Below are 10,232 nucleotides of genomic sequence, written 5' to 3' on the forward strand. Positions count from 1 at the left end.
TCACCCTTCTCGGTCACACCTTCACAGAATACTGAAACATCATCTGAGGAAGAGGAAGAGGAAATCCATGACAACATTTTTGAACCAGCTCCCACCCAAAGAAGAGGGTTCAAGCAAGTTCAAAAAGACCACTCCACTCAAGATATCATCGGCAATCTAACAGATGGTCCGATGACAAGGAGAAAGGCTGCAGTTCAGGTAAGTCCCTCTGAGGTAAGTGAAGAAAATGTATTACTGTGTTTCCTTACCGAAAATTTGGTAAGCATGAACATTATATCTCATTTTGGTTTTGTGTCCATTATTGAACCAAAAAATATCAAGGCAGCCTTGTTGGATGATAACTGGATTAGCGCCATGCAAGATGAACTGAATCAGTTTACTAGGAATGATGTATGGTACTTAGTACCAAGGCCTAGTAAGTGCAATGTTATAGGAACTAAGTGGATTTTCAGAAATAAAAGCGATGAAAAAGGAAACGTGATTAGGAATAAAGCCAGACTAGTTGCTCAGGGATATTCACAGGTCGAAGGACTTGACTTTGACGAGACATTTGCTCCTGTAGCTAGGTTGGAATCTGTTAGATTACTCCTATCCATTGCTTGTCATCTCCGGTTCAAATTGTTTCAAATGGATGTCAAAACTGCCTTTCTGAATGGATTTCTTCAGGAGGAAGTTTATGTAGAGCAGCCTCCAGGTTTCCAAGATCCACACAACCTAGATCATGTCTACCGGCTCAAGAAAGCCCTGTATGGGCTAAAGCAGGCTCCTCGAGCCTGGTATGAGAGACTATCCACTCATCTTGTGGGAAAAGGGTATGCTAGAGGATCCATAGATAAAACATTGTTTGTGAAACGAACCAAAAATGACATTATCATTGCCCAAGTGTATGTTGATGATATTGTATTTGGTTCCACTTCTAAATACCTTGTCAAAGAATTTCAATCTGTCATGGAAAGTGAATTTGAAATGAGCATGTGTGGTGAACTAACGTATTTTCTTGGACTGCAAGTAAAGCAGATAGACACAGGTTTGTTTCTCTCTCAATCAAAATACGCTGAGAACCTGATCAAGAAATTCGGTCTTGCTTCCAAGAAGACAGTGACCAATCCCATGAGTACAACTACAAAGTTAAGCGAAGATCATGAAGGAAAATCAGTTGATCCGACTCTCTATCGAAGTATGATCGGGAGTTTGCTCTATCTCACTGCCAGCAGACCTGACATCTCTTACAGTGTGGGTGTGTGTGCTCGATTTCAAGCAAACCCCAAAGAATCTCACCTGGACGCTGTCAAAAGAATAATCCGCTATGTGGCAGGTACAGTTAATTGTGGCCTTTTCTATACCTTCGACACTAATGTAGAAATTGCAGGATACTCTGATGCTGACTGGGGAGGAAATTTAAAGGATCGGAAAAGCACTTCAGGGGGATGTTTTTTTATTGGCAACAATCTGGTTGCCTGGCATAGTAAGAAACAAAACTGCATATCCTTGTCTACTGCAGAAGCTGAATATGTTGCCGCTGGAAGTTGCTGCACACAAATACTTTGGATGAAGCAAATGCTTCATGATTATGGCATATCTCAAGGTAAGTTGTCTATTTTCTGTGACAACACTAGTGCTATTAACATCACCAAGAATCCTGTTCAACACTCTCGAACAAAGCACATTGATCTCCGATATCATTTTATTAGGGATTTGGTTGAACAAAACATACTTGAGTTAAGCTTTGTGCCCACTGAAAATCAACTTGCTGATCTGTTCACTAAGCCTCTTGACACTGCTAGGTTTGAAATGTTGAGGAATGCCCTAGGGATATGTTCTAAGCATTAAGGCAAACTGATGACTGTCCACTATTGATTGAGAAAATTGTGATCCTAGTATCCCTTGATCACAGTCACTAGTGAAATGTACATATTTTCAGTCATGTATCTTATGTTATCATGCCTTATTCTGGACAAATGAAATTGTGTACTCATGTTTAGTCACTGAATCAAGTAACCCTACTATGCATCTTCACCTATAGCCTATGTGGTGGCATGTTTCCTTTTGTTTTCTGTCAAATGAGATTCAGTGAAGTAGACGAACTGCTTCTTTTGCTCACATAACTAATTCCCTCTTCTCAAAGTAATCAGGTCCTAGTTGTGGTGAACTTTCTAGGATTTGTAAGAAACGAGAACGGAAAATTGTATCCCATCTCTCAAAGTAATCAGGCCTTAGTTGTGGTGAACTTTCTAAGGTTTGCAAGAAACGAGCTGGTGAGTGATCTTTGCACGTAACATAAAATCATGCAGACAACTACTCGAGACTCTCTCCATGGAGCATCCTTGTTATGCTTAGTACCCTAAGAACATCTGTTCTGGGAGTTGCTGAGAAGAGTCTTGTTACATGAGTACTATTTGTCACTAAATAAAGGAGATCTTTGACTCCACTAAAACATGTGCTTGGGAACAATGATTCCTGCTCCTTCTTAGGAGATTTCATGAGCTTTACTTTAGTTCTCTTACTTCACTCCTTCTCTATGACACTAAACTCTTTTCTAAGCCCCACATCATGGTTATATTCACTTCTATCACAGGTTTACTCCTTAAGGTCTAACTATGAGTACCAATTCTTATTGTTGAGAGAATACATCATGCTTCGTACTCTGAACTATGTGCCTTCCACTAAGTGATCTGTGCTCTCTGTGATTAAACTTCGCTATATTTTCTCTCCTCGATATGACCTATGCATTCATTGCCTTGATACTTGCAAAGGAAACGATCCTCTGATATACTTGCAGATTCCCTGAATATATTTTGGCTTTTCGTTTCCTTCCTTGATGGTAATCTGCCTACAATTAATTTCCATAATGATTATGCCTAAGTTGAGGGGGAGAAGTTATCTGCATGCGTATATCTAGGGAAAATAAATTGTCATAACTTCTCTCCCCATTTGAGCCGCTCTCCCAATCGGTGTGTTCCTTGGTCTTCCTAAAACTTAACTGTTCACTACATATAGCCTCTCTTGTCTCCCTCGGATTTTACTCTTGGTTGTCTCTGTGTGCAGGTTCTTTCACCCACTGCTCTCTCACCATGGTTCGCTCACAGCAAACAACTCGCCTTGGAGGACATCGCCGCCTGCCTCCTCCAGAAGAAGGTCGTCAGGCCGCTGCCAGAGCCGGGATTCTCCATCCCGGCATGCACCGTGCACGCAGTCGGAGTCCTCCTCCTCCTGTCTCTCTGGAAAGTCTCCGTGATCAGATTCTAGTGGCTGACTGGCGAATTGCTTGCCTCACGACGGACATGGACGACATGCATTCTCTTCTGGTTCGAACTCGTCATGCCCTGACCACTCTCACACAGGAGATCCGGAACATGCAGCGCCACCCTCCCGGGTTTGACGCTCCCGGTCCATCCCATGCCATGCAGGAGCCTGTCGCACCAGAGGAAAGCTCGGATTCCATGGATGAAGAGGAATTTCTGGACACCGTCACCCAGCTTTGTGAGGAATTTGACGTGCCCTCCCATTCAAAGGGGGAGAAGTAACTTGATTTTTCTTACTTATTTCTGTTTCTGCATTTTTAATTTTTGATGGACAAAAGTTTTTTTTGGTGTGTAAGTGCATAAGCACAGATACTCTTGGGATGCTTGCTATTATTATTCTTAAGTAATCGTATTTTGGCTACTTGGATTCGGAAAAGGATGGAAACTGATTCCTTAATCCAAGTAGCACCCTTTGTTTAGTGATTAGTGTTTATCTGTGAAACCTAACTTGCAGGACAAAAGATGAAAAATCATGCGTTGAATGGGAATGCCCAAAGGGGGAGATTGTAAGTACATTGGCCTATTACCATTCAACATATGATTTCCCACTACGACGAGGAAACCGGAGATTCAAGGAAGCAAAGAGAAAGATCACAAGATCGGTTCTTGAAGACAAGATCAAGTCAAATCGAGTCACTGATCTTGAGGTTAATGTGTATTCATTCCATATTGGTTGGTATAAATCTAAATTGATATGCATATCGGTTGTATTAAGTCAATAATCCCTTATGCATTAAAATGGCTTTTAACATGCATATCAATTTGAAACCTTGTTAGGAAAGTGTCGATTGCACATTCAAAAACTGTTTTAAATCTTTCTATATTTATCTTAATCAATTATCAAGAAAAGATTTGATTGAGGGGGAGTTTTTCTCCCTTATAAAAAGGTTTCAAAACTAAAGTTTTGGTTAGGGTTTTTGACGGCTGAAATTGGTTTCTCTTTGAACTTCTTGTTTTGTTCAAATCGTTTTCGAAAAACTCTCTTTAATTGTTTCATGTGTTACTTTGCATAATCTTTCACATTCACTCTCAAGATCAGTGATTCAATTGAGTGAAAGGAAGGCTGAAGATTGATTGCCTGGAATGTTGAATCTAGAGTTAGAATGGTTGTAAAACAAGTTAGCATTTGTTGCTAAGAAAAGGTGTTTGTTGTGAACAACACTACTTGTATTCTGTAAACTCTAGTGTTTAATATTGGATTAATTTTTCGTGTTGGCTACGTTAAAAGCCACGCAGTGAAGTTTCCTCAGTGGAGAGGTTTACACTGCGTTAGCAAATCTTCGTGTCATGTATCATACTTTCTTTGGTTAAACTCTTGAGAAAAAGTATTTTATCAACACTGGTTCCATCTAGTATTTTCACACAAGATAAGATGATTGTCGACAGTTATGTTCTTGAGATGAATCCCTGAATAGTATGCAATAAATTAGAAAACTTTCGAGAAAAAAAAAATGTAAAGAAGTTAAGAATGAACAACTTATTAACACTACCATCAACCATAAGATAAACAACCACATATTGATAAAAATTCGACGCGCGTGAAGGCTGTTAAACCAAGGATGATCGATCTAAATAGCACAAAAGAAAAAAAAAATAACTACTACTTCCACCAGTCACCAAACATTCCAGGATGATTAAAACTCTTCACAGTCGTTTTCTTTACTTCTCTAGCTGTTTTATACAGACCACACAAAGCAAACGGAATCCCCTATGCAAGTTGAGCAATAGCATTGAGCCCAAAATCTACTTCCATAACTAAAAACATCATCCCCGTCGCTGGCGGTGCCGTTGGCTGCGTTGGAGAGCAGGTTCAAATCGTTTTAAAAAGATGGGCTAGGCTCAGAAATAGTGAGCTCTTAGGCTGGGCTCTATTAACAAAGCGTGCTGTAACAATTGCGTTTTACTGGCACATCCCATCTATCGAATTTGTAACACTAGAAATAGTGCCCGCGCTTTGCTGCGGATCTGTTATTAGTAACTATCTTGTATGCAAGGTCTATTGATAAAATGTAATAGAAGCGTTCAGTAACAATTGCGTTTTACTGGCACACCCCATCTATCGAATTTGTTACACTAGAAAGAGTGCCTGCGCTTTGCTGCGGATCTGTTATTGTTAACTATCTTGTATGCAAGGTTTATTGATAAAATGTAATAGATTACGATATAAGTTTGGGAATGAACAATCATAAATTTGACCTTAAGGAAACTATGATTACTAATCACATAAAAAAAAAGGATTTCTAGTTATAAATGTTCAAATGCTGCCAAGGATTCTGCTATTTGTGAACATTTTAGGTGTAAAAAGGAATCACAATGATCAACAACATAACCCAAAAGGAAGTGATATTTTGCTGGTTACTTGACGATCAAAGCAAAGCAAAATTCTAGTATTGAAGACAAATAGATGAAGATTAAGACAATTACAGAGATCAAAATTACTGGAAAGTTACTGCAACATCATCATGTTCACCAGCAAATGTATTAAACCTTGAATGCATATTGAAATGTCCTCCAGAGCATTTAAGTTTTTAACACATGCTTTTAATTGTTTCTTATCAATTTGGGTTCTAGTAGTCTACACCTCTCCACTGCTCTTTGCTTCTCTTCTTTCCTGCATCAACATAAGGTCTATTTCAAACTCAGTTAACTATGTTTGCTAATGATTCTTAATAAGTTTTCCAAACTTCAAACACAGTAGCTCAATCTGTGAAACTTCTGTGTATCAAAGTTGTATTTCTTTTTCAAAACATCAACCATTGCTTCTTTTAGCCGGATGAGGATATTGAAATCGGTGGATCTTTTGACTGAACTTTTTTAAGTTACTTCATCTTTTGAAAAAGTAATACAACTATGATACAGAACGGACTCAAAAGATTTGGCAAAAGTTGATTTCAACACTGAGGTACAAAAAAAAAAAATATTTAATCCATTAGCAGGTTAACCATCTTGGACATAAAGTTGAAGAGCTTTAAAATAAAACAAACAGTAATTGCACTAATTCAAGTGGCAGCTAGAATAATCTTTACTTGCTGAACTAAAATGATTGTAACAGCATCCAATTGAAAAAGACGACCAACAAAAAGACAGAGATATCAGATATGCATAGTGTGCCGGTGTAGAATTTAAGAGTTAACTTCTTACCGACACCTTTCTGCAATATAGTTTTTAAGATGATTGACAAATTTCAGCAGACTTGAGAAAAGATACAGCAATGAAACCCTCTGCAATCCCAAAATCACTGTTCAACGGATTCTGAACATAATGAAAGCTGAAGTGTGAGACCATATTATCTGACAGTTAAGAAAATAAACATGCAACTCATCCAACTTTCAGCATTACTATAATTGGGAGTGACTATCTTTTATTAAGATGCATTAAAATTATCAAGATTGCAGCAAAGAACACACTTGCATTTGATGTCACAAAGATGCATCCTGTGAAAAATTTAAATTAGAAATGCAATTTGTAGCATCGTCCCAATGTGAGCAACTGATTTTGCAAACAACAGTAAAATCTCTTCTTCTTTTTTTCTTTTCTTTAGCGCTTGGTCCTTTCTTTTTCAATTTAGAAGTATGTTTCAATCTTTAAAAAAAAAATATATTAATAAAAAATAAAATAAAATAAAAACCATCAAAGCCTCCTTAATCACATTCAGATCATTGAGAAATAGCATGTTAGTTAATTGTACTAAAACTAAGCACCCTATTCGATACAAAGCATATAGATAAATGATTTAAAGATTCTAGACGCACTTGATTCAAGATTGCAGAGAGTTCATATGTGGATTTATAAAACAGAGATAAAAGGTCAGAGTTAAGTTGTGCAGCCATAAACAAAAGAAAGCATCATAACCCAGAACTTTATATAGCAAAACAGCGTAACCAAAGCCTCACTCTTTTTATGATCAAATACTCAATTTTGAAGAAGGTAAGTACAACATGTTCATAGGATAGAATATAAATGAAAAAAATAATGGACCTGGAAGTATCAAGAAACCATAGATATACATGCAGCAGTATAAATCTCCTCCTCAAACATAACAATAATTTATCCACTCATCAATGTAGTCATAAGGTGCAAACACCAAATTTCACTTAATAAAAAAATAGCACTATCCAGTTCTGATTTGACTCTAACCTATACGTAGTACTAATTTCATGTTGTTGCTCTGCTGGAGGAAAGCAAACAATTTCACCAGTCTTATAAATCTTCTTAAAGAAATTATAAACAAAACCACCAATCTTTCACCCAATTTCAACAAACCAAAACCAAATTGCTCACCTTTTAATGGTATTAATAAATGTGCAGGAATACATATCTTTGAAAGTAACTAATCAAAATACAAAAGCACTGAGGTTTGAAAAAAAACAAAGAAGCAGTTATAGTCCCACAGATTCAATTTATATATATAACTCTGACCAAATTTAACTTACATATATATGAACAAAATGTAAGGTCATAGTCCCACAGATTCTTCACGTGAGATAAATGGATGTATTCAATATTAAGAATCAATGAAGACTTTATTATCAAAGAGCAATACTTTGCATTCATGCAATTTGAATAATAATTCAAGTTTGCACAGATTGGAGCTACACAGAAGCAAGGGTACTCACAATGATAATTAAACATGTCCACGCTCTTGATTTCAAGCAAGGCTTTTGGAAGGTAGTTTTTCTGCAGCAAACAGCTTATCAGCAACCTAAGACAAAAGCAGCAAATTAGAGCCTATAAATTCAGCATAGTAATTTCGCAAATGCACAGTACCGACAAAAGTTGCTTTCAGAAAACAATCCCAAGTAGATAAATTCACCATTAAGCCTATGTATGTTATTGAAAGTCTAAAATTTAATTTCGTTTGGTATAACACAACTCCGAATTAAAGAGCTAATTAATCAAATCTAAGTTAACCAACTGTAATACCACCAAAACTTCATTAGCATAGTAACACCAAAAGATTAAGATTTTGTAAATCCGAATACTTCAGTGTTAGAATCAGAGAGTGAAATCAAATACCTAATAGCAAATGAAGTTTCTAATGCCAATCAATTAAATCTTAGGTAACCAATTTTCATAAGGATAGCAATGCCAAAAAAAAAAAAAAAAAAAAAAATCTCTAAACATCGTTTCAAGCCAAAAGTAAATCATCCTGGAGCCAAATAGGAAATGGGTCTCTGTGGCTTCTTCTCTTCGCTCTCTCCCTTCTTCCCCTGTTCTCTTTGCTCTCTCCCTCTCTCTTTTTGTTTCTCTCTGTGTCGACTGTCGAGCAAACAACCTCACAGTGTCATTTGGGAAAAGACAGCTGATCCAGAATTGCCTCTTAAAAACACAAAACCACAAAAACCCACCGAGCATCAAAATACAAAACCCAGAAGAGACTGACAAAAAAAAACGAATTAAAACCCAAAAAAGCCCGGTGCTTCAGATTAATACCCAGATTCCTCTTCTTCTTCTTTCTTCCTCTTGGTGGGTGCGATTGGTCTATCACTCACTCTCTACCCCTTTCTCACTCTTCGTTTTGTGCAGATCAAAGTAGATTGTCCTTCTCCGGAGTAAACACGCAGTAGAATAAAGAAGAAACCGATGGAAGCATCTATTATACCCAGGTCAATGGCAGCCTGAAATTGCGGGGGAAAACGCACTCCAAGGTCGGCAATCGATTAAAACAGAAAGAAAGCAAGGACAGAATTGTAATTCCAATCATCAGCTCAGCTCGGCTCGAGTCAATAAAGCCAAACGGCTTGATCAGAATCAAGTTTTTAAATTTGGGTTTTTGTCCATTTACCCCATTTCTAGAGATTCTTTTCCCACCTACCCCATTAAGTTTTTTTAATTCTCTCTTACCCAAAACATTCTAAGGAGGTCTTTTCTAATACCCCATTAAGATTTTTTTTTTTTTTTTTATTTTTTTTAATACCATTTTACCCTCATCCTTTGTTATTTAGAGAGGGAGAGAGAGAAACCATAGGAGACTTCGCCAGATTCCGGTCACCGGATTCATGCCAACTTTGCCAGATTCCGGTCACTGACTGCAGGATTCCGGCCAACTTTCCCCTGATTCCGCCCACCGGCCGTCGCCCACCGGACTTTTCAGAATACCTCACCGGAAATGTTTATTGCCCCAATAGAGGGGCAGTAGACGTCTATTGCCCCCCCAATAGATGTCTATCAGCCATGTATTGCCCCCCAATAGACGTCTATTGCCTCCCAATAGAACTTTCGGTAGCAGGAATGAGAACTAATCTTCCTAAAATTAGACAAATAAAACTTTGATTAAAGAAAAAATAAAGATATTATATCAATTTAAAAACTTCTATTGCCCCCCAATAGACGTTCAAAACTGTTTTTGTTCATTTTCCTTCTGTCCCATTACTTTAAAAAAAAAAAAAAAAAATTGGCACCCAGAAAAATGATATGGGTACCCACCTCCCCTTCTCCTTCCAGTTGCAGACCCGAGATCGTGTCATGGAGCTCCAACAGAAGAGCTTCATCGTTTGGAACCGAAATTGGGCTAGTCCAGGACTCGACGAAAAGGAACCCGAGACCGGCGGTGACATTGATGAAATCTCAGATTCTTCAAATCGAGACAGAGGATGGAGAGCTGCACTGGAAATCCAAAGAGTCCGAATGTGGAAGCGGTGAAGGCCTGGCGGGTCTACCCGCCGGAGACCGCATCTGAATCTCAAATATATCAACTTCCCACACAACCCAATCCTGCGCAAAGGAGAGAGAGAGAAGAGAGAGAGGAGAGATCGATCTGCCAGAGACCTGCAATTTTGTCGGCGTTGATGACTTCGAAGGTGGCTGGAGGGAAGCGGGCGGCGAGGTTGAGGGAGAGCATCGTTTTCTTTTTCAGGCGCAGACGCCGTCGCTACGCCGGAGGTAGAGTTGGAGATCGAAGATACGTCGTCGCTGCTCCGGAGGTAGAGT

General features: G+C 38.3%; 1 long non-coding RNA gene across 2 annotated transcripts; it reads right to left on the reverse strand.

Moving 5' to 3' along the window:
• Nucleotides 1–5,707: 5,707 nt before the first annotated feature.
• On the reverse strand, nt 5,708–8,925 carry LOC112200228. 2 transcript variants are annotated; one of them, XR_002936212.2, is made up of 4 exons: nt 8,736–8,925; nt 7,919–8,621; nt 6,444–6,554; nt 5,708–5,913 (listed from the first exon to the last, which is right to left on the reverse strand). It is a non-coding gene; the product is annotated as an uncharacterized LOC112200228 (long non-coding RNA). The 2 variants fall into 2 exon arrangements; XR_002936213.2 differs by having other exon boundaries at nt 5,708–5,930.
• Between the last annotated feature and the right edge of the window lie 1,307 nt (nt 8,926–10,232).

Source organism: Rosa chinensis, chromosome 4 (genome assembly GCF_002994745.2).
Source record: "Rosa chinensis cultivar Old Blush chromosome 4, RchiOBHm-V2, whole genome shotgun sequence".
Taxonomy (NCBI): Eukaryota; Viridiplantae; Streptophyta; class Magnoliopsida; order Rosales; family Rosaceae; genus Rosa; species Rosa chinensis.